General features: G+C 43.5%; 1 protein-coding gene and 1 long non-coding RNA gene across 2 annotated transcripts in view; one reads left to right on the top strand and one right to left on the bottom strand.

Annotated features, from left to right (window-relative positions):
* Positions 1–4,844: 4,844 nt before the first annotated feature.
* LOC125755246 (uncharacterized) lies at positions 4,845–10,687 on the bottom strand. Its single transcript, XR_007411151.1, has 3 exons — positions 9,080–10,687; positions 8,137–8,287; positions 4,845–4,998 (listed from the first exon to the last, which is right to left on the bottom strand). It is a non-coding gene; the product is annotated as an uncharacterized LOC125755246 (long non-coding RNA).
* Positions 10,688–16,308: 5,621 nt separating this feature from the next.
* The window catches only part of CYTH3 (cytohesin 3), a 98,246-nt gene continuing 96,657 nt past the window's right edge, over positions 16,309–17,897 (top strand). The window contains exon 1 of the mRNA XM_049111152.1: positions 16,309–16,487. The gene's annotated coding sequence lies outside the window, so the exon portion shown is untranslated. The remainder of the gene's footprint in view (positions 16,488–17,897) is intronic.

Below are 17,897 nucleotides of genomic sequence, written 5' to 3'. Positions count from 1 at the left end.
CAGTATTTGGTATTGTCACTGTTTTTAATTTTAGCCAATGACAGATATCTCATTGTGGTCTTAATTTACATTTTGTTACTGGTTAATGATGTTAAACATCTTTTCAGGGGTGCCTGGCTGGCTCAGTTGGTGGAGCATGTGATTCTTGATATCTAGGTTGTAAGTTCGAGTCCTATGTTGGGTGTAGAGATTACTTAAAAACAAAATATATTTTTAAAAATAGTTTATTTATTTATTTGAAAGAGAGAGAGAGAGAGATCGAGTGCAAGAGAGAGCAGGAGTAGGAGGGGAGGGGTAGAGAAAGAGAGAGAAGCAGTCTCCCACTGAGCAGGGAGCCTGATGCAGGGCTCGATCCCAGGACCCTGAGATCATGACCTGAGCTGAAGGCAGATGCTTAACCAACTGAGCCACCCAGGTGCCCCTCTTAAAAATAAAAAAAAAAAAAATTAAGATTTTATTTATTTAGTCATGAGAAACAGAGAGGAGAGAGAGACAGAGGTACAGGCAGAGGGAAAAGCAGGCTCCATGCAGGGAGCCTGACGTGCGACTGGATCCTGGGTCTCCAGGATCACGCCCTGGGCTGAGGGCAGCACTAAACCGCTGAGCTACCCGGGCTGCCCAAAATAAAATATTTTAAAAAGTGGGATCCCTGGGTGGCGCAGCGGTTTGGCGCCTGCCTTTGGCCCAGGGCGTGATCCTGGAGACCCGGGATCGAGTCCCACATCAGGCTCCCGGTGCATGGAGCCTGCTTCTCCCTCTGCCTGTGTCTCTGCCTCTCTCTCTCTCTCTGTGACTATCATAAATAAATAAAAATTAAAAAAAAAATTTAAAAAGTGGTTAAAAAACATCTTTTCATGTGTTTATTTGCTATCTGTATATCCTTTTTGGTGAAATATCTGTGCATGCCTTTTGTTCATTTTTAAATTAGATATTGTTTGTTTTTCAAGATTCACTTATTTTTTATTTGAGAGAGAGACAGTGAGCAGGGGGAAGGGTAGAGGAAGTGGGAGAGAAAGAATCCTCAAGCAGACTCCCTACTGAGCATAGAGCCTGACTCAGGGCTTGGTCCCAGAACCCTGAGATCATGACCTGAGCCAAGATCAGGAATCTGACACTTAACTGACTGAGCCTCCCAGGTGCCCCTTTTTATTTGTTGTTATTATGTAGATTGTTCTTTTACTGTTGAATTTGGAGAGATATTTACATATCCTGGATATTCCATTAAAAAATATCTTTATTGCTTTTTCTGATTTCAGAGGTAATACGTGCTCATGATTCTAAAATTCCAGCACTTCAGAAATATATAATACAGAATGTGAAAGTTCTCGGTCATCCTAGTACAGATCTAACCATACTAACTGATCATCAAGAGGCTTTTTTCTTATGCATACACTATAGACATACTTGCATAAACACGTTCTATTTTAACCAAATGGGGTGGCATAGGAACCATTTAAAACTTGCCTTTGGGGCAGCCTGGATGGCTCAGTGGTTTAGCACCTTTGGCCCAGCGCATGATCCTGAAGACTCGGGTTGGAGTCCCACTTCGGGCTCCCTGCATGGAGCCTGCTTCTCCCTCTGCCTGTGTCTCTGTCTCTCTCTCTGTCTCTCATGAATAAATAAATAAAATCTTTTAAAAAAATAATAAAACTTGCCTTTGTTTCACTTCTCAATGTATGATGGACATTTTTACACATTGACTGGTGGAGACCTACTTCATGCTTTCAAACATCTGCATAATTGTCCACTTATACACGCAAGACTTTAGAACTGCAATGAAAGCATTCACTTGAAAGGCAGGAAAGTTCCCATTGTATTTTATGTTTCATTTATGTTTGGCATTTATCATCCTGAAGCATATGGTTTTTCAGAATCTAAAAGCCAAAGCAGCTGCCAATTTTAAATGAGCTCCTGCTTCTGACTGAAAAATCAATAATGTGGACCAATGGCCCTTTATATTTTATGTATGAAAGTTTTCTTAGCCTCTTCCCTAGATTTGTCCTTAGGAGCCTCCTACCCTCCTGGTGTAAATTCAGCTTTGGGCAAAAAAAAAAAAAAAACAACTCTAGGTGTCAAGCTACAATCAGCCCCGGGAACAGAGCTTTGGGACCTTTGTTTTGCTGTTTTGTAGAAATGGATCTAGTGTTTTGCACAAAAGTTCCTGTCTCACTTTGTGACCAGACTAAAAGTCCAAGTCTCAACAGTGCTTCCCCGGCCCTATGTCAACTGTGCTCTGTTCTTTGTGGACCTCCTCTCCTGCCTCTGGCTCACTGATGGCAGTCCCACCAGCCTCTGTGCCCTTCCAGAAGCAGGTACATGGCTGGCCGTGAGCTTTGCCCTGGGCTCCCCTTCTTTGAGATCTCCTCTCCCACACCCCAGCCCAGCCCACACCACGCACTCCTTCACCCCTTCCTTTTTGCTCCTAGTCACCTCCTTTAAAAAAAAAAAAGATTAGGTACTTTATTTATTTATTTATTATTATTATTATTATAAAATATTTTATTTTTTTATTCATGAGAGACACAGAGTCATAGGCAGAAGCAGGCTCTCTGTGCGGATCCTAATGTGGGACTCACTCCCAGGGCCCCAGGATCACAACATCGAGCCAAAGGCAGATGCTCAATCGCTGAGCCACCCCTAGGTACTTTATTTAAGTATAGCATATTTGTCAAGGTAGGTCAGAGGTATGATTTCCCAGTTTGCACATATTTTTAAAAAATATTTATTTACTTATTTTAGAGAGCGAGAGAGCAGACACAGAGGGGAGGGTCAAAGGGAGAGGGAAAGAATCTGAAGCAGAGTCCATGCTGGGCGTGAAGCCTATCACAGGGTCGATTTCATGACCCTGAGATCAGACCTGAGCCAAAATCAAGAGTGGATGCTGAACTAAACCAGGTGCCCCAGTTTACACAGATTTCTAATAGAAAATTTTGAGAAAATGTTTCAGCAACGTAAGGCATAGCTCTTGAATATCTAGAATACTCATCTTTCTTTATTCTGGGCAACAGAAGGATACAAACTTAAACATTTAAAATAATGTGATAAAAAAGGAACCTAAAAAAATTTTTTTTTCACAAACCATCTCCCCACCCCTGCCCACCTGTGGTAACACAATTTCATCTCTGAAGAGCTGTTAAAAATCCTCTTATCGAAGGACAACAAAAGAAGTATGAATGAGGGCCCTGGCTGCTCTCATTAAATAGTAATCTTGTCCACAAGATTTCCCCCTCCCACAGCCTCTGCTGGTTTTGTTTTAAACCATGGTGAAGTATCCCTAACATAAAAGTTAGCCATTTTGAAGTATAAGGTTCAGTGGTACAACACCACACCTACAATGTTGTGCAACCAGCACCACCATCCATCTCCGGAACTTTTCATCCCATAAACGAAACTGAGAGTCTGTCCCCATCAAACACTCAGCCTCCGCCCCTCCCCCTCCCTCACCCCCCATCACTCCCTCTCTGTCTCTTTGGAGTTTGACAACTTCAGGGACCTCCTAGAAGTAGTCACAAAGTATTTGTCTTTTTGCTACTGGCTTATTTTGCTCAGCATAATGTCCTCAAGGTTCATTTCACGTGGGAGCAGATGCCAGAATTTCCTTAGCTTTTTTTTTTTTTTTTCCTTAGCTTTTAAGGATGAATAACATTCTGGTGCTTCTGGGTGCTCAGTGAGTGAAGCATCTGCCTTCAGCTTAGGTCATCATCTCAGGGTCCTGGGATCCAGGCCTGTGTCGGGCTCCCTGCTCAGAGGGGAGTCTGCTTCTCTCTCTCTCTCTGCCTGTCACTCTCCCTGCTTGTATGCACTCTGTCAAATAAATAAAATCTTAAAAAAAAAAAGAGAGAGAAAAGAAAAGAAAGAAAAGAAAAGAAAACAATCTCACCAAGCCCTAGTTTCCTCTTCTGTGAAGTCAGAAGATGACCCCTCTCCCACGGTCACCATGAGGAGGAAATGAGGGAAGAAGGGGAGCTCAGCCTAATGACAGGCACGTGGCACATAGGAAAAGGCCAATGATTGTGGCAGATGGCATTTGGCAAAGATGGCCACGACAGCATCTTCCATCCCACATGCTTTTCTAGAATCTTGTCACCCCATCAAGAGATGGAGTGTAACGCCATCATCCCCTTGGTCTTGGATGCAGGCAGACTTATGACTCACTTATAACTAATGTGATATAAATGACACTCCATGACTTAAAGGATGGGTCATAAGAGGCTATGCAGCTTTTGCCTCGTTTACTGAACATCAGTGCTTGGAGCCCTGCATGGTCATGCCAGAGACCCTTCATGAAGCCCACATGCTGTAGGGGAAGCCCAGACCACATGGGGAGGCCATGTGTAGGTATTCTGGCTGACTGCTCCAGCTGAGGTTCCAGCTGGAAGCTAGTTTCAGTTTTCAAATATGTGAGTGAAGGCACTTCCACATGATTGTAGCCTCCACCATCCAGTTCCCTCACCCCTCCCAGCCTTTGAGTCTTCCCATTTGAAGCCTCAGACCTCACAGCACAGGGTCAAGCCATCCTTGCCATTTTCATTGTTCATGCCTCACCCACAGAATCCATCAATGTAATAAATGGTGGTTTTATACCTGTAGGTTTGGGGCTTTTTGTTACACAGCTGTTGTAACTAGAACAATGATACCAATGCTGTCCTGCCAATTCTATCTGCTTAATATACCTGAATCTGGCTACTTCTCTCTGTCCATCTCCACTTCTTCTACCTTAGCTTGAGCCTTTATGTTTTACCTGCATCAGATTCCAAACATGTCTTTCTGCCTTCCACCTTGGCCCTCCAAACCTTCCCCTACACCGATTTTTCTAAAACACAACTGCAGCTCAATTACCTCAACTCAATCCTTACCCAAGTAATAACTCCTACTCATCTATAATGAAAGTCTGGGGAGATTAATCACAACATTAAAAGACCCATAATTTAGGGAAAACACGAATCACTAAGAAGGCGGTATTTTACCTTACTTTATTCCAGTCTGCTCCAACACTGCCTGGAAAAAAAAAAGATAAAGAACTTGATAATGCTCAGAACATTTGATATTTTTGGAAACAGAAAGTAGGTTCTCTGCTTGGGAAACATGTAAGTACTCTGAGTCTATCCAACCATGAGGAGTTACCTTAAAACCCTTTCAGGCCTTGAGAATTCCAGATTCAAAGGTAAAAAAATGATAGATTCTTGAGTTAGGAACTTAATCACCTAAAGGAAAATTAGATATAATTTAGTCCTACATGCTTTTCAAGCACACAGCTGTTCTTAGATGGGTCCATAATCCAGAATGAAGCCTTGGGCCTGGGATACCAGGTGAATAAAGCCCTGGGTGAGCAGACGCAGGAATTCAGGGTCCTCATTGATAAATGTTGCCAACCCAACATTTTCTTAAAGTTCATCGTTCACCCTTCACCCTTTAAGTGTCAGCAATGGGGTGCTTGCTTTTTATCTTTTTTTTTTTTTTTTTTTTGGTAATCTCTACCCTGAACATGGGGCTCAAACTTAGGACGCTGAGATCAAGAGTTGCATGTTCTTCTGACTGAGCCAGCTAGGTGCCCCCATCTTATTTTTTGTTTTATTTATTTATTTTTAAAGTAGGCTCCACACCCAACATGGGGCTTGAACTCACACCTGAGATCAAGAGTTGCACTCTGTACCAACTAAGGCCAGCCAGGCTCCTGTTAACAGATATATTTTATTTTATTTTAACTCTTTTTTTTTTTAAGATTTTAATTTATTTATTCATGAGAGACAGATACAGAGGCAGAGACAGGCAGAGGGAGAAGCAGGCCCCCTGCAGGGAGCCCAATGTGGGACTCTATCCTGGGTTCGCAGGATCATTCCCTGAGCCCAAGGCAGGCCCTCAACCTCTGAGCCACCCAGGCATCCCGGCAAATACATTTTTTTTTTTAATTTTTATTTATTTATGATAGTCACACAGAGAGAGAGAGAGAGGCAGAGACACAGGCAGAGGGAGAAGCAGGCTCCATGCACCGGGAGCCCGACGTGGGATTCAATCCGGGTCTCCAGGATCGCGCCCTGGGCCAAAGGCAGGCACTAAACCGCTGCGCCACCCAGGGATCCCCCGGCAAATACATTTTAAAGACTGTTGCTCTTCAGAGGTTGTTTTAACCAATCCTTTAGAAATTGAGACTCCACTAGGTGCTCCCTCCAGTTGTAACTGTTTTCAGAACTTCAGATCCGAAAGACTTGGTTCTTCCTGACTTACACAGTATGTGGCCAAGATTACTTTGGAAAATATAGTAAAATTTCGTAGTAAACTGCAATAAAAAGGCCTTTTAAAAGTGGGAAAATGGAAATAATTTTTTAAAATGTCTTTTGTCTTTGAACCATGAAGTTTTGCTTTGAATATGGCTCCTTGCCATTGTCACTTTTTTAAGAGCTAAGGTCTCTTGTATAAGCCTAAAATTCTTATGTTGAAAGGCACTTCCTTCTGTTATTTTATCACCTTCCTGGTTTTGTCTAATCTTACTCAGATTACGGTCATATTTCTTGGTCTTTTTAATGTGCATATTAAAATTTCAAACACAGAGTCTTTGTTCTGTAGTCTTGACTTTTCATGCACTCTTAGACATATTTTGGGACACTTACAAAGAAGAATGTTTTGCTTTAAATATTCTCATGTTTTTAAACCCACTTTGTCATGTTCAACTTCTAAAATTTTCATGAGTTCTGGTGAGGTATTCTATTTAGAGAGTATTTTGTTTTAATTAAGCCCATCTTAAGAGACATTTGTTTTTTTGCCAAGAATGTGCTTTCTCCCTTAAAAATCGGTTATATTTATAACATTCATAAACTAAGTTATTAGCAAAGGCAAAATTTTAGCTGCACCATTGCTGCGTCTTCTCAGTTCATGAGAATAAAAGAGAATAGGAATGAACTAAGCCAAAGCATAATGACAAATCAAGATATTATGAATACACATGGACTTTATTTTCAATAATTTTTTCTTAAATGCTGAGTTTTAAAATTGTTTTGTAGAATAATTTCTCATCTCTGAAAAGAATGCAGAGGGTAGGCTGCTATATTTGAGGGCTGGTGTGTTTTATTTGTTAATGTGTGCCTGCTCTAACTATGGAGAAAAGCTACAGTGGAAACTTCAAATTTTTCCTCAATTTGATTAGGCTGCACTTAAAAATTAAAATATTTTTTTCCTAGATATTACAGTACATCACCATATAATAGAATATATCGAAAATACAGAAAAATAGACCCAGCGAAATTAAAGTCATCTACAGACCTCTTACCAAAGGGCAACCGGTATGAGTATTTTGGTCTGTTTTGTTGGCAATATTTTATTTTATTATTATTATTTTTAAAGATTTTAAAATTTATTTATTCATAGAGACACACAGAGAGAAAGGCAGAGACACAGGCAGAGGGAGAAGCAGGCTCCACGCAGGGAGCCCGTCGTGGAACTCGATCCCGGGTCTCCTGGATCATGACCTGGACTGAAAAAGGCGGCGCTAAACCGCTGAGCCACCCGGGCTGCCCTTATTTTATTATTTTATTTTATTTTATTTTTTGGGAATATTCTATATATGACTTTTCCTTCTTACATGGTTAGGATCATATTGTACACATATATATTTTTAAAGATTTTATTTTTATTTATTCATGAGAGACAGAGAGAGAGAGGCAGAGACATAGGCAGAAGGAAAAGCAGGCTCCCTGTGGGGAGCCCAATGTGGGACTTGATCCCAGGACCCCAGGATCATGACCTGAGCTGAAGGCAAATGCTCAACCACTGAACCACCCAGGTGCCCCAAGTCTGTACCCCTTTCATCCATTCGCCCATTCCCCAGCTCCACCTCTGACAACCACCAATCCTTTCTCTGTATCTATGAGCTCATTTGTTTTGTTTTCTTTGTTTTTAGATTCCACATATAAGTGAGATCATACCATATTTGTCTTTGTCAACTTACTTTGCTTAGCATAATGCCCTCAAGGTCCATATATTTTGTGGCAAATAGCAAGATTTCATTCTTTTTTTTTATGGCTGAATAATACTTCATTGTGTATTATATATAATTATATGTATATACGTGATTTTCTTTATCCATTCATTCAATGAGCCAGGGATTGAATATATCTTTTCAAATTAGTGTTTTTGGGGTACCTGGGTAGCTCAGTTGGCTGGGCATCTGATTCTTGATTTTGGCTCAGGTCATGATCTCAGGGTCATGAGATTGAGCCCTGCAACAGGCTCCATACTCAGCACGGAGTCTGCTTGTCCCTCTTCCTCTGTTCTTCCTCTCCCTCTTTTTCATCTGTCAAATAAGTACAAAATCTTTTAAAAAATTAGTGTTTTTGTTTTCTTTGAATAAATACCCAGAAGTGGGATTGCTGGATCATAATTTTAATATTTTGAGGAACCTCCATACTGTTTTCCATAGTGGCTGTGCCACCCATAGTGCATGAGGGTTCCCTTTTCTCTACATCCTTGTCAACTCTTGTTATTGTGGGTTTTTGGGGTTTTTTTTGATGCCTCAAAACTTAAAGTTTTGCAATTCAAAGTTCTAGTTCCCAAAGAGCTTCATCCTCCCAAAAGGAAACCCTGTCCTCAGTAGTGGCAAGCTACTCCCCATCCCTCCATTCCTCCAGCATCTGTCAACCACCAATCTGTGCCTGTCTCTGGGGGTTTGCCTATTTTAGCTGTTTCATATAAATGGAATCATACAGCATGTGACCTTTTGTGTCTGGCTTCTTTCACTCAGCATTATACTTTCAAGGCCCATCCATGTAGCATATACCAGTACTTCATTCCTGTTTATGGCTGAGAAACGTTCCATTCTAAATATTATTATATATTAACACATATATAATCACATTACATAATTTATTATATATTATTACATATTAACACACATATAATAACACATGATACATTACATATGTTTGTATAGATGACAATATTTAATAAGTTAACACATGTATGTTGCACATATATCATAATTTATCCATTAATTCATTGGTAGGCATTTGGGTGGTTTCCATCTTTTTGTAATTATGAATAATGCCATTATGAACATGTATTTGTATACAAGTATTTGTTTCAATACCTGTTTTCAATTCTTTTGGGCATACCATATACCTAGGCATGGAGTTGCTGGATCATATGATAATTCTACATGTAGTTTTTTGAGGAACTGTCAAATCGTTTTCCATGATGGCTGCACCATTTTGCATTCCCACCAGCAGGCATGAGGGTACCAGTTACCCACATCTTCACATGGAGACCGTATTTTGAAGTTGGGTGGGGGGCTTTCTGATTCTTGGTCACTGTAGTTCGTCCATGATTAGTTTTGATTACCATCAGTGCTATCTCCCTGCATAATTCCCAGAATGGAATGTTGGCTGAAGAGCACCCATTGTGATGCTCTGGTAATGACCTTCTGAGTCCTGTTAGCTTGAAAATTCACACAAAAGCTGGAAGGAGTTTTGGAAGAAATACAGTTCAGAGCATCTTCTCTTGTCTCTGCTTGAATGCTTCCTGTGATAAGTGCTCACAGCACCATGGGGTGGACAATCCCATTGTTGGGTATTGGTCTCCTTTCCCTGGGGCAGAAATCCATTTCTTTAGAGGTGGAGTTTCCAAGAAGGCTCCCTGGAGAAGGGGAGGTCAGAACTGCACTTTGAAGGTATTGAGTTGACCAGGGAAGGAAATGTGGTGATATGTTCCCAGAAGAGGAAAAGCCAGAGGAACATTTTCCAACCTGGTCCTGTGTACCCCAATGGAAGCCTCACCAGGGGCCTTGTTGGGCAGGTTCTTTGGTGAATAACCCTGAGAGAATTTCAGTTACCCCCCACAAGCCCCCCCTTCTTCATCATCTGTCCATGTCTTCAACATCCGGTGGCATCCCTTGGCCTGCCTGTCTGAGCCCCTTCATTACTCCTTGTCTTGGGTTTTCTAGGAGACACTTTGTTATCAAATCCTCCAGGACAGGCAAGTGCAACATCTATAATTAAGTGTGTCTGTTATTAAATCCTACGCCTTAATGAAGAATTCTTGCTGAGGTGCATGGAGCGTGAGTGAGGAAGTAAAATGTCCTAGAATTCACAGAAGCTCCGAGCTGCAGGCTGGGATAGAAATGAACAAAATCCCCAGTGACTGAGCTACAGACTGTCCTCATCTAGGAACTTCTCACCGTGTCCTGATAAGCCACTTCTTGCCTCCAAGGAAGAATACTTGGGAGTTAAACTGATAAAGAAGCCAGCTCATAGTTGTCACTGTGGCTGGGGACAGGGTGATACATAGATAAACAGGTAAAATTTAAATTGTGTTTTAGTGAATATGATTGTGATTTCTTCCCCTACGAAATCTGTAAATAGCAGAGCAGGACTGTTTGAAAGCTGGTTCCCTTTTCTTTTCCATGTATTTTTTCTTCCATCTTCATCTTGTAGAGTGTAAATGATCCCAGGGCTGGGTATTTGTTGCCTAAGTAGGAAGCTAGTGCATGGCTAGAAGTTAAATAGAACATGTCATACGTGCCATCTTTGGGAGAGACAGAGTTCTATTTGGTTTTTTGTTTGTTTGCTTTTTAAAATATTTTATTTATTTATTTGACACAGAAAGTGTGTGCACAAGCAGGTGGAAGGGCAGAGGGAGAGGGAGAATGTGGGGCTTGATCCCAGGACCCCAGAATCATGACCTGAGCTGAAGGCAGATGCCTAACTGACTGAGCCACCCAGGCACCTCTAGGGTTCTATTTGATTTCATGGGCAAGCCCCTGCTATTTTTTTTTTAAGATTGTATTTATTTATTCATGACAGACAGAGAGAGAGAGGCAGAGACAGGCAGAGACAGAGGGAGAGAAGCAGGCTCCATGCAGGGAACCCGACGTGGGACTTGATCCCAGGTCTCTAGGATCATACCCTGGGCTGAAGGTGGCGCCAAACCGCTGGGCCACCGGAAGCCCCTGCTATTTTAGAACCATTCCCTGACTCTAGGATTTCCCACCAGAAGGAAGACTCAGGCTGTTGCATCTTCAGGCCCAATGAGCAACCATTGACATCTGGTGGATGGCTCAGTGGGTAGCTCCCCTTGGCTTCTGGTTGTGGGAGATTCAGGGGAGGGCCAGGCGTTGGAAGGACTCTCAGGGAAACCACCTTTCCTCTGTCTTCTCTCCCTTTCCATATTCTGGTTATTATGTTCTTTTTTATTAAAGATTTTAGGGATCCCTGGGTGGCGCAGCGGTTTGGTGCCTGCCTTTGGCCCAGCGCGCGATCCTGGAGACCCGGGATCGAATCCCACGTCGGGCTCCTGGTGCATGGAGCCTGCTTCTCCCTCTGCCTATGTCTCTGCCTCTGTGTGTGTGTGTGTGTGTGTGTGTGTGTGTGACTATCATAAATAAATTTAAAAAAATTAAAATAAAGATTTTAGTTATTTATTCATGAGACACACAGAGAGGCAGAGACATAGGCAGAGGGAGAAGCAGCCTCCGTGCAGGAAGCCCAATGCCGGACTCGATCCTGGGACTCCAGGATCAAGCCCTGAGTCACAGGCAGATGCTCAACCACTGAGGCACCCAGGCGTCCCTCCATATTCTGGTTATTAATAATGCACTTTTCCTTTTCATTCTTGGTACTCTGGCTGTTCTTTTGGGCCAGGCCAATGTGCACTTCACTTTCTTAGATTTCCTCTCATCCTAATCACAAAATCCCTCCAGGCTGAGCTGCTTCTCAGAAAACTGGCAATTAGAGGAAGAAGCCAGTCTTTTACTAACACTTCATTTGGAGCCCCGTCATAAATAATTAACCTGAAGTTACACTCAGAAAACAAATGGATGGGGTGCAATTAGTGATGCTGTGTGGGAGCTTTCTCTCCTGGGGTTTTACCCCATTCACAAAATCCAGGAAGCGGATACTCACCTTTCCATTAGCAGGAATGAGCTGTCCGCTTTCTAACACTTAGGGAGGAAACCACAGCGAGCCACTTTTCTCAGGCACTTGAATGTGAGATTTGTGCCCAAAGCCAGCGTCTGAGGCCCAGGACAGCATTTCCTCCCACCAGCACCTCTTGGCCCCTGAAGAGGTGCCCATCACTCCCCACCCCCACCCCCAGCCCACAGTTGATTTTTTTTTTTCACAGTTGATTTTGATGTCCTGCCAGTTTGGTCTCATTCCTAGGGGATGACAGTGGAGGGTGCAGGGTGCATTCAGAAGGGGCTATGGTCACCCTGACTCAGATTCTGTCTTTGGCTAAAATGGTCAAGGTAAAGAGGTGGCTAGGATGGATTCTTCCTCCTTCCTTCCTCCCACCTTTCCGTCCTCCCTTCCTTTCTTTCTTTTAATTGAGATGAAATTCACATAATATAAAATTAACCATTTTGTCACAAAAGGGAAAGTGCTATGTGATTCCTCTTACACGAAGTACCTAGAGTCATCAAATTCACAGAGACAGAAAGTAGAATGGTGATTGCCAGGAGCTGGAGAAAGGGGAGGGGGAGTGAGTGTTTGATGGGGACAGAGTTTCTTTTTTTGGGGGAGGGGGACAGTTTCTGTTTTGGTCTATGTTGGGGTTCTGGAGAGGGATGGGAGTGATGGTTGCACAGCAATGTGAATGTCTGATAGTCATTATCATGTTATATATATTTTACCACACACACACTACACACACACACACACACACACACACACACACACACACACGGGTGGCTCAGTTGGTTAAGGAGCCAACTCTTGATTTTGGCTTACGTCATGATCTCAGGGTCCTGGGATCAAGCCCTGCATGGGGCTCCCCACTCGATGAGGAGTCTGCTTATGGATTCTCTCTCCTCCCTTTGCCCCTCCCTCTGCTCATGTGCTTGCTCTCTTTCTTTAAAATAAATAATCTTCAAATATATATATATATATTTTTTTTAATTAACCATTTTGAAGTATATAGTTCAGTAGCATTTAGTACATTTGCAATGTTAGTACAACCATCACCTCTAACTAGTTCCAGAACATTTTTATCACCCCAAGGGGAAACCTCATACCCATTAAGGAGTCATGCCCTGTTCCCTGAAGCCCCTCTCCCCAATCCCTGGCAACCACCAATTTGCTTTCTGTTTCTATGAATTTACTTATTCTAATCTTTTTTTTTTTTTAATTTTTATTTATTTATGATAGTCACAGAGAGAGAAAGAGAGAGAGGCAGAGACATAGGCAGAGGGAGAAGCAGGCTCCATGCACCGGAAGCCCGATGTGGGATTCGATCCCGGGTCTCCAGGATCGCGCCCTGGGCCAAAGGCAGGCGCCAAACCACTGCGCCACCCAGGGATCCCCGAATTTACTTATTCTAGATAGTTCATCTAACTGGAATCATGCAATATGGGATCTTTTGTATTTGGCTTCTTTCACAGATCACAATGATTTTTGGGGTCATTTTTGTCATAGCAGGTGTCAGCGCTATGGTGTTTGTTGCTTTTTATGACTGAATAATATTTTGTGGTATGGATCTGCCACTCATTCATTGATGGTCACAAGGGATGTTTCCACCTCTGGTTGTTATCGTGCTGCTGTGAACATGTGTGTTCGATAATTTATCTGGGCACCTCTGCTGGGAATGTTCAGCAGCTTTTTGCTCTCAGTTTCTTTTTCTCCTTGTCAAGAAGGCTTGCAGCTGGGTCAGCCAAGAAATTAAAGAGGAAATAAAAAAATACATAGAGACTAATGAAAATCAAAACACAACAGTCTAAAATCTTTGGAATGCAGCAAAAGCTGTTTTAAGAGAGAAGAGTATAGCAAATACAGACTTACCTCAAAAAACAAGAAAAATGTCAAATAAACAACCTAAACTTATATCTAAATGAGTTATAAAGGGAAGAACAAAGCCCAAAGCCAATAGAAGAAAGGAACTAATAAAGATTAGACAGAAATAAATGAAATAGAGACTGAAAAAATAAACAAACAAACCCACGATAGAACAGATGAAACCAGGAACTGGTTCCTTGAAGAAAAAAAAAAAGAAGGCTCACAGCTTGCTCATCCTCACCTGTGGTCAGGCTGGTCCTGCTCTGGCCTCCTGTAGCTTGTGGGACAAACCACCTCTTGGAGAACCTGCCAGGTGACATGTCTCAGAGGGTCACAGCATTCAGAGGCCGCCCAGCAATTAGGAAGCTGTCTCATCATGCTCCCTGGGGCGGGTGCTCCAGGACGTGGGCGGGCAGTTCTGTCTGCCATTGGTTTTCTAGAAGTGCTGCAAGGAGCAGTCATAACTTCTGAGGGCCAGATGCACTGAGAATCCATTTCACTGAGTCACCTCTCGGCAAGCTTCACCTTCAATCTCTGGATATCCTGTCTTGCCTCATTTTTAGTATTAGCAGGATGTGTAAGCATGAGGATGCTGAAATGGGATGGAGGACAGTGTAAGTGAAACCCTGTCCCAGTATGGCTCATCTAATGACCTGCTGACACCCACAAGGGTCTCAAGAACTTGTTTCCTGCTGCCTGCATACATCTGATGAGAGCATGCTTCCAGCAAGGATGATGCGCTTTTAAGCTGGGACAGTATTAAAAATAATCTGCTATAGAATTCCTTTGTTGGGCACTTCCCAGACATTTTTAATTTTTTAAAAGATATGTTTATTTTATTTGAGAGAGAGATCAAGGTGGAGAGGGACAAAGGGAGAGGGAGAGAGACTCTCAAGCAAGCTCCCTGCTGAGCATGGAGCCTGACACAGGGCTCCGTCTTACCACCCTGAGACCATGACCTGAGCCAAAATCAAGAGTTGGACATTTAACCAATGGAGTCACCCAAGTGCACCCCCCTGCCAACCCTTTTCAATTTATTGAGGTGAAATTCACATCACACAAAATTCATCATTTTAAAGTAAACAGTTTAGTGGCATTTGGCACATTCCCAGGGTGGTGTCTAGTGCCAAAGTACCTGCATCCCCCCACCTCAAAAGGAATCCTGTACCCATGAAACAGCCACTCCCAACCCAAACCCTTGGACCAGAATCAGGAAATTCAATCCTTGGGTCACCTGGGTGGCTCAGCAGTTGAGCATCTGCCTTCGGCTCAAGTTGTGATCCCAGAGTTCTGGGATCGAGTCCCGCATTGGGCTCCCTGCATGGAGCCTGCTTCTCCCTCTGCCTATGTATCTGCCTCTCTGTGTGTCTCTCATGAATAAATAAATAAAATCTTAAAAAAAGAAAGAAAAAAACTCAATCCTTGGTGTGAATTCAGGTGCTCAGTTGACACCTGTGCCACGTGGTAGGAGCTGAACAAAGAAATGACAGAAGACAGGAAAAGAAGGAGTCTTGGAGTGGGGGGTGGGGATGTAGGTGAGGACATCAGGCTGCATGTGGGCAACAGGCTGGGGACTGGCTATGTGAATGACAGTCCAGGAATAACCAGAATGTGTTCCCTTTTCTTTTGTATTCCCCAGGCCCAACAGTGTCTTGATAGAACAGGGGCAGCAGAGGCAGGACCATTTCTGGCCCCTCTATCCTTTCCTTACGTAGCCTCAAACAAATTAATTTGTGTCTGTAAGACTCAGCTCCCTTGTCTCTAAGGAGGGCTGAAAGTGTCTACCTGGTCAGGCAGCTGGGAGGACTCCAGGGTAGGTAGGAGGACACTTGGTACTGAGATTGCACACAGCAGGTACTTAATAGTAGCCCCATGGGGCACCTGCATAGCTCAGTGGGTAAAGTGTCTGCCTCAACTCATGTCATGATCCTAGGGTCCAGGGATCAAGCCTCACGGCAAGAACCCTGCTTGGCAGGGAGCCTGCTTCTCCCTCTCCCTCTGGTCCTCCCCCTGCTTATGTTCTCTCTCTCTGTGTTAAATAAATAAAATCTTTTAAAAATTTTAAAAAAATAGTAGTTCCTATCATATTGTTTCACTTATTCAGTGATGAAGATGTTGATGCAGTTGATGGAGGTGCTAGAGAAAAGGATGCAGAAAAGTGAAGAATGAGGGAGACTTCTGGAGAAGTCTCTGCCTCCACTGGGGAGAAGCCAAGAGACTTGAAAGCCTTTTAAGTCTTGAGGACACTCGCCCTGACTCACCTGCTGCGACAGGGTGTCTCCCTGCGAAGGTCCTGCGGTGGGGGGAGGGGATGGGTGGGTGGGAGGGCTTGCTTCTTGTTTCTTCTCCTCTTTGAACTTGGAAGCAAGGGAGGAGGGTTTGGAAGGCTGTGACTAAGCTCTCAGCCAGCTGCCCTGCAGCTTTCTGCTGAGCAAGCCGGCGCCAGAGGAGAAGGCGCCCCGGGCAGTGCATTCTGCAGCCGGACAAGAATGTGATTTCTGTGCACTGGTTTTCCAGCCCGTCTTTCACACACAGACAAATGCCGCATGCTTGAGGGCGTGTCCCTATTTCCTTGGGTAGAAGATAGTTCTTCAGTTCCCAAACAGAATCTGGAATTCGTTCTCCTTGGGAGGAAGCCACCGGGACCGCCTGAGGGTGGAGGAGACTGCCCTTCTCTGGGCATCCAGGGAAGACTCCACCTCCTCAATTGACCGAGACCACCAGATGCGGACGGTATGAGTTTCCTGGGGCGGCAGTCACAAATGATCACGGAACAGGGTGGCTTCAAAACAACAGAAATCTATTCTCTTGCAGGTCTGGAGCCAAAAGTTGGAGAGATCAAGGTGTCTGCAGAGCCAAAGGGTGCCTCTCTCCTAGCTTTCAGTGGCTCCCAGCAAGCAGCCTTTGGCTTTCCTTAGCTGTTAGCTGCACCACCCTGTCTCTGCCTCCGTGGCCCAGAGTCATCTTTCCTCTGTGTGTGCCCTCACTCTGTCTTATAAGGACTCTGGTCCCTGGATTGAGGGCCCACCTACTCCAGTATGATCTCATCTTAACGAATTGCATCTGCAAAGACCCTACTTCCAAATTTGGTCACATTCTGTGATTCCAGATGGACATGACTTTGGGGATGGGGGGCACGCTGTTCACCTCAGTACACAAACAGAAACTCCAAATGGCAGCCATGATCCAAAATTCCAAACACACAAGCCTGATACATAGAAACACGGATTCAAAGCCAGACTACCTACACTCCACTCTTTCTCCTCTTTTAAGCACTACTGCCTTCTGTAGGAATTTGTAAGGTTAAAACTTCCACAGCTCCCTTGTGCCCCTCCCCAGGCAACACTAGCCTGCCCCCAGGTAACCACTGTGCAGTTGGCATCCTCCGGGGAGCAGTTAGAGGTGCAGGGGTTCATTGGGGACAGTGTAGTGAGGGATCTTCATGTGTTCATTGCTAGCATATAGAAATACAGTTGATTTTTATGTCGATTCAGTTACTTTACTGAATTCACTTAGAAGTTCTAGGAGATATTTTTATAGATTCCTTGGGATTTTCTATGTAGATAATCCTGTTGTCTATAAACAGAAACACTTTAAGTTTTTTCCTTTGTCATCTGTCGGCCTTTAATATCTTTTCTTGCTTTATTGTGTGGGCTAGAACTTCCAGTGCTATGTTGAGTGACAGTGGTGAGAGTGGGATCCTGGCTTTGTTCCCAATCTAAGGGGAAAAACACCAGTCTTTCAAAACTAAGTGTTCTGTCAGCTGTAGGTTTTTTTTTTTTTATAGAGTTTTATTTTTTATTTTATTTTATTTTATTTTTTTATTTTTTTATTTTTTTAAAATTTTTATTTATTTTTGATAGTCACACAGAGAGAGAGAGAGAGGCAGAGACATAGGCAGAAGGAGAAGCAGGCTCCATGCACCGGGAGCCCGACGTGGGATTCGATCCCGGGTCTCCAGGATCGCGCCCTGGGCCAAAGGCAGGCGCCAAACCGCTGCGCCACCCAGGGATCCCTATTTTTTATTTTATTTTAATTTTTTTTAAACCATGCAGGGAGCCCGATGTGGGACTCGATCCTGGGTCTCCAGGATCAGGCCCTGGGGTGAAGGCGGCGCTAAACCGCTGAGCCATCTGGGCTGCC

The sequence above is a fragment of the Canis lupus genome, chromosome 6 (assembly GCF_003254725.2).
Source record: "Canis lupus dingo isolate Sandy chromosome 6, ASM325472v2, whole genome shotgun sequence".
NCBI classification, from domain to species: Eukaryota; Metazoa; Chordata; class Mammalia; order Carnivora; family Canidae; genus Canis; species Canis lupus.
The sequence above is the reverse complement of the archived record's forward strand: the minus strand, read 5'-3'. Positions and strand labels throughout refer to the sequence as shown.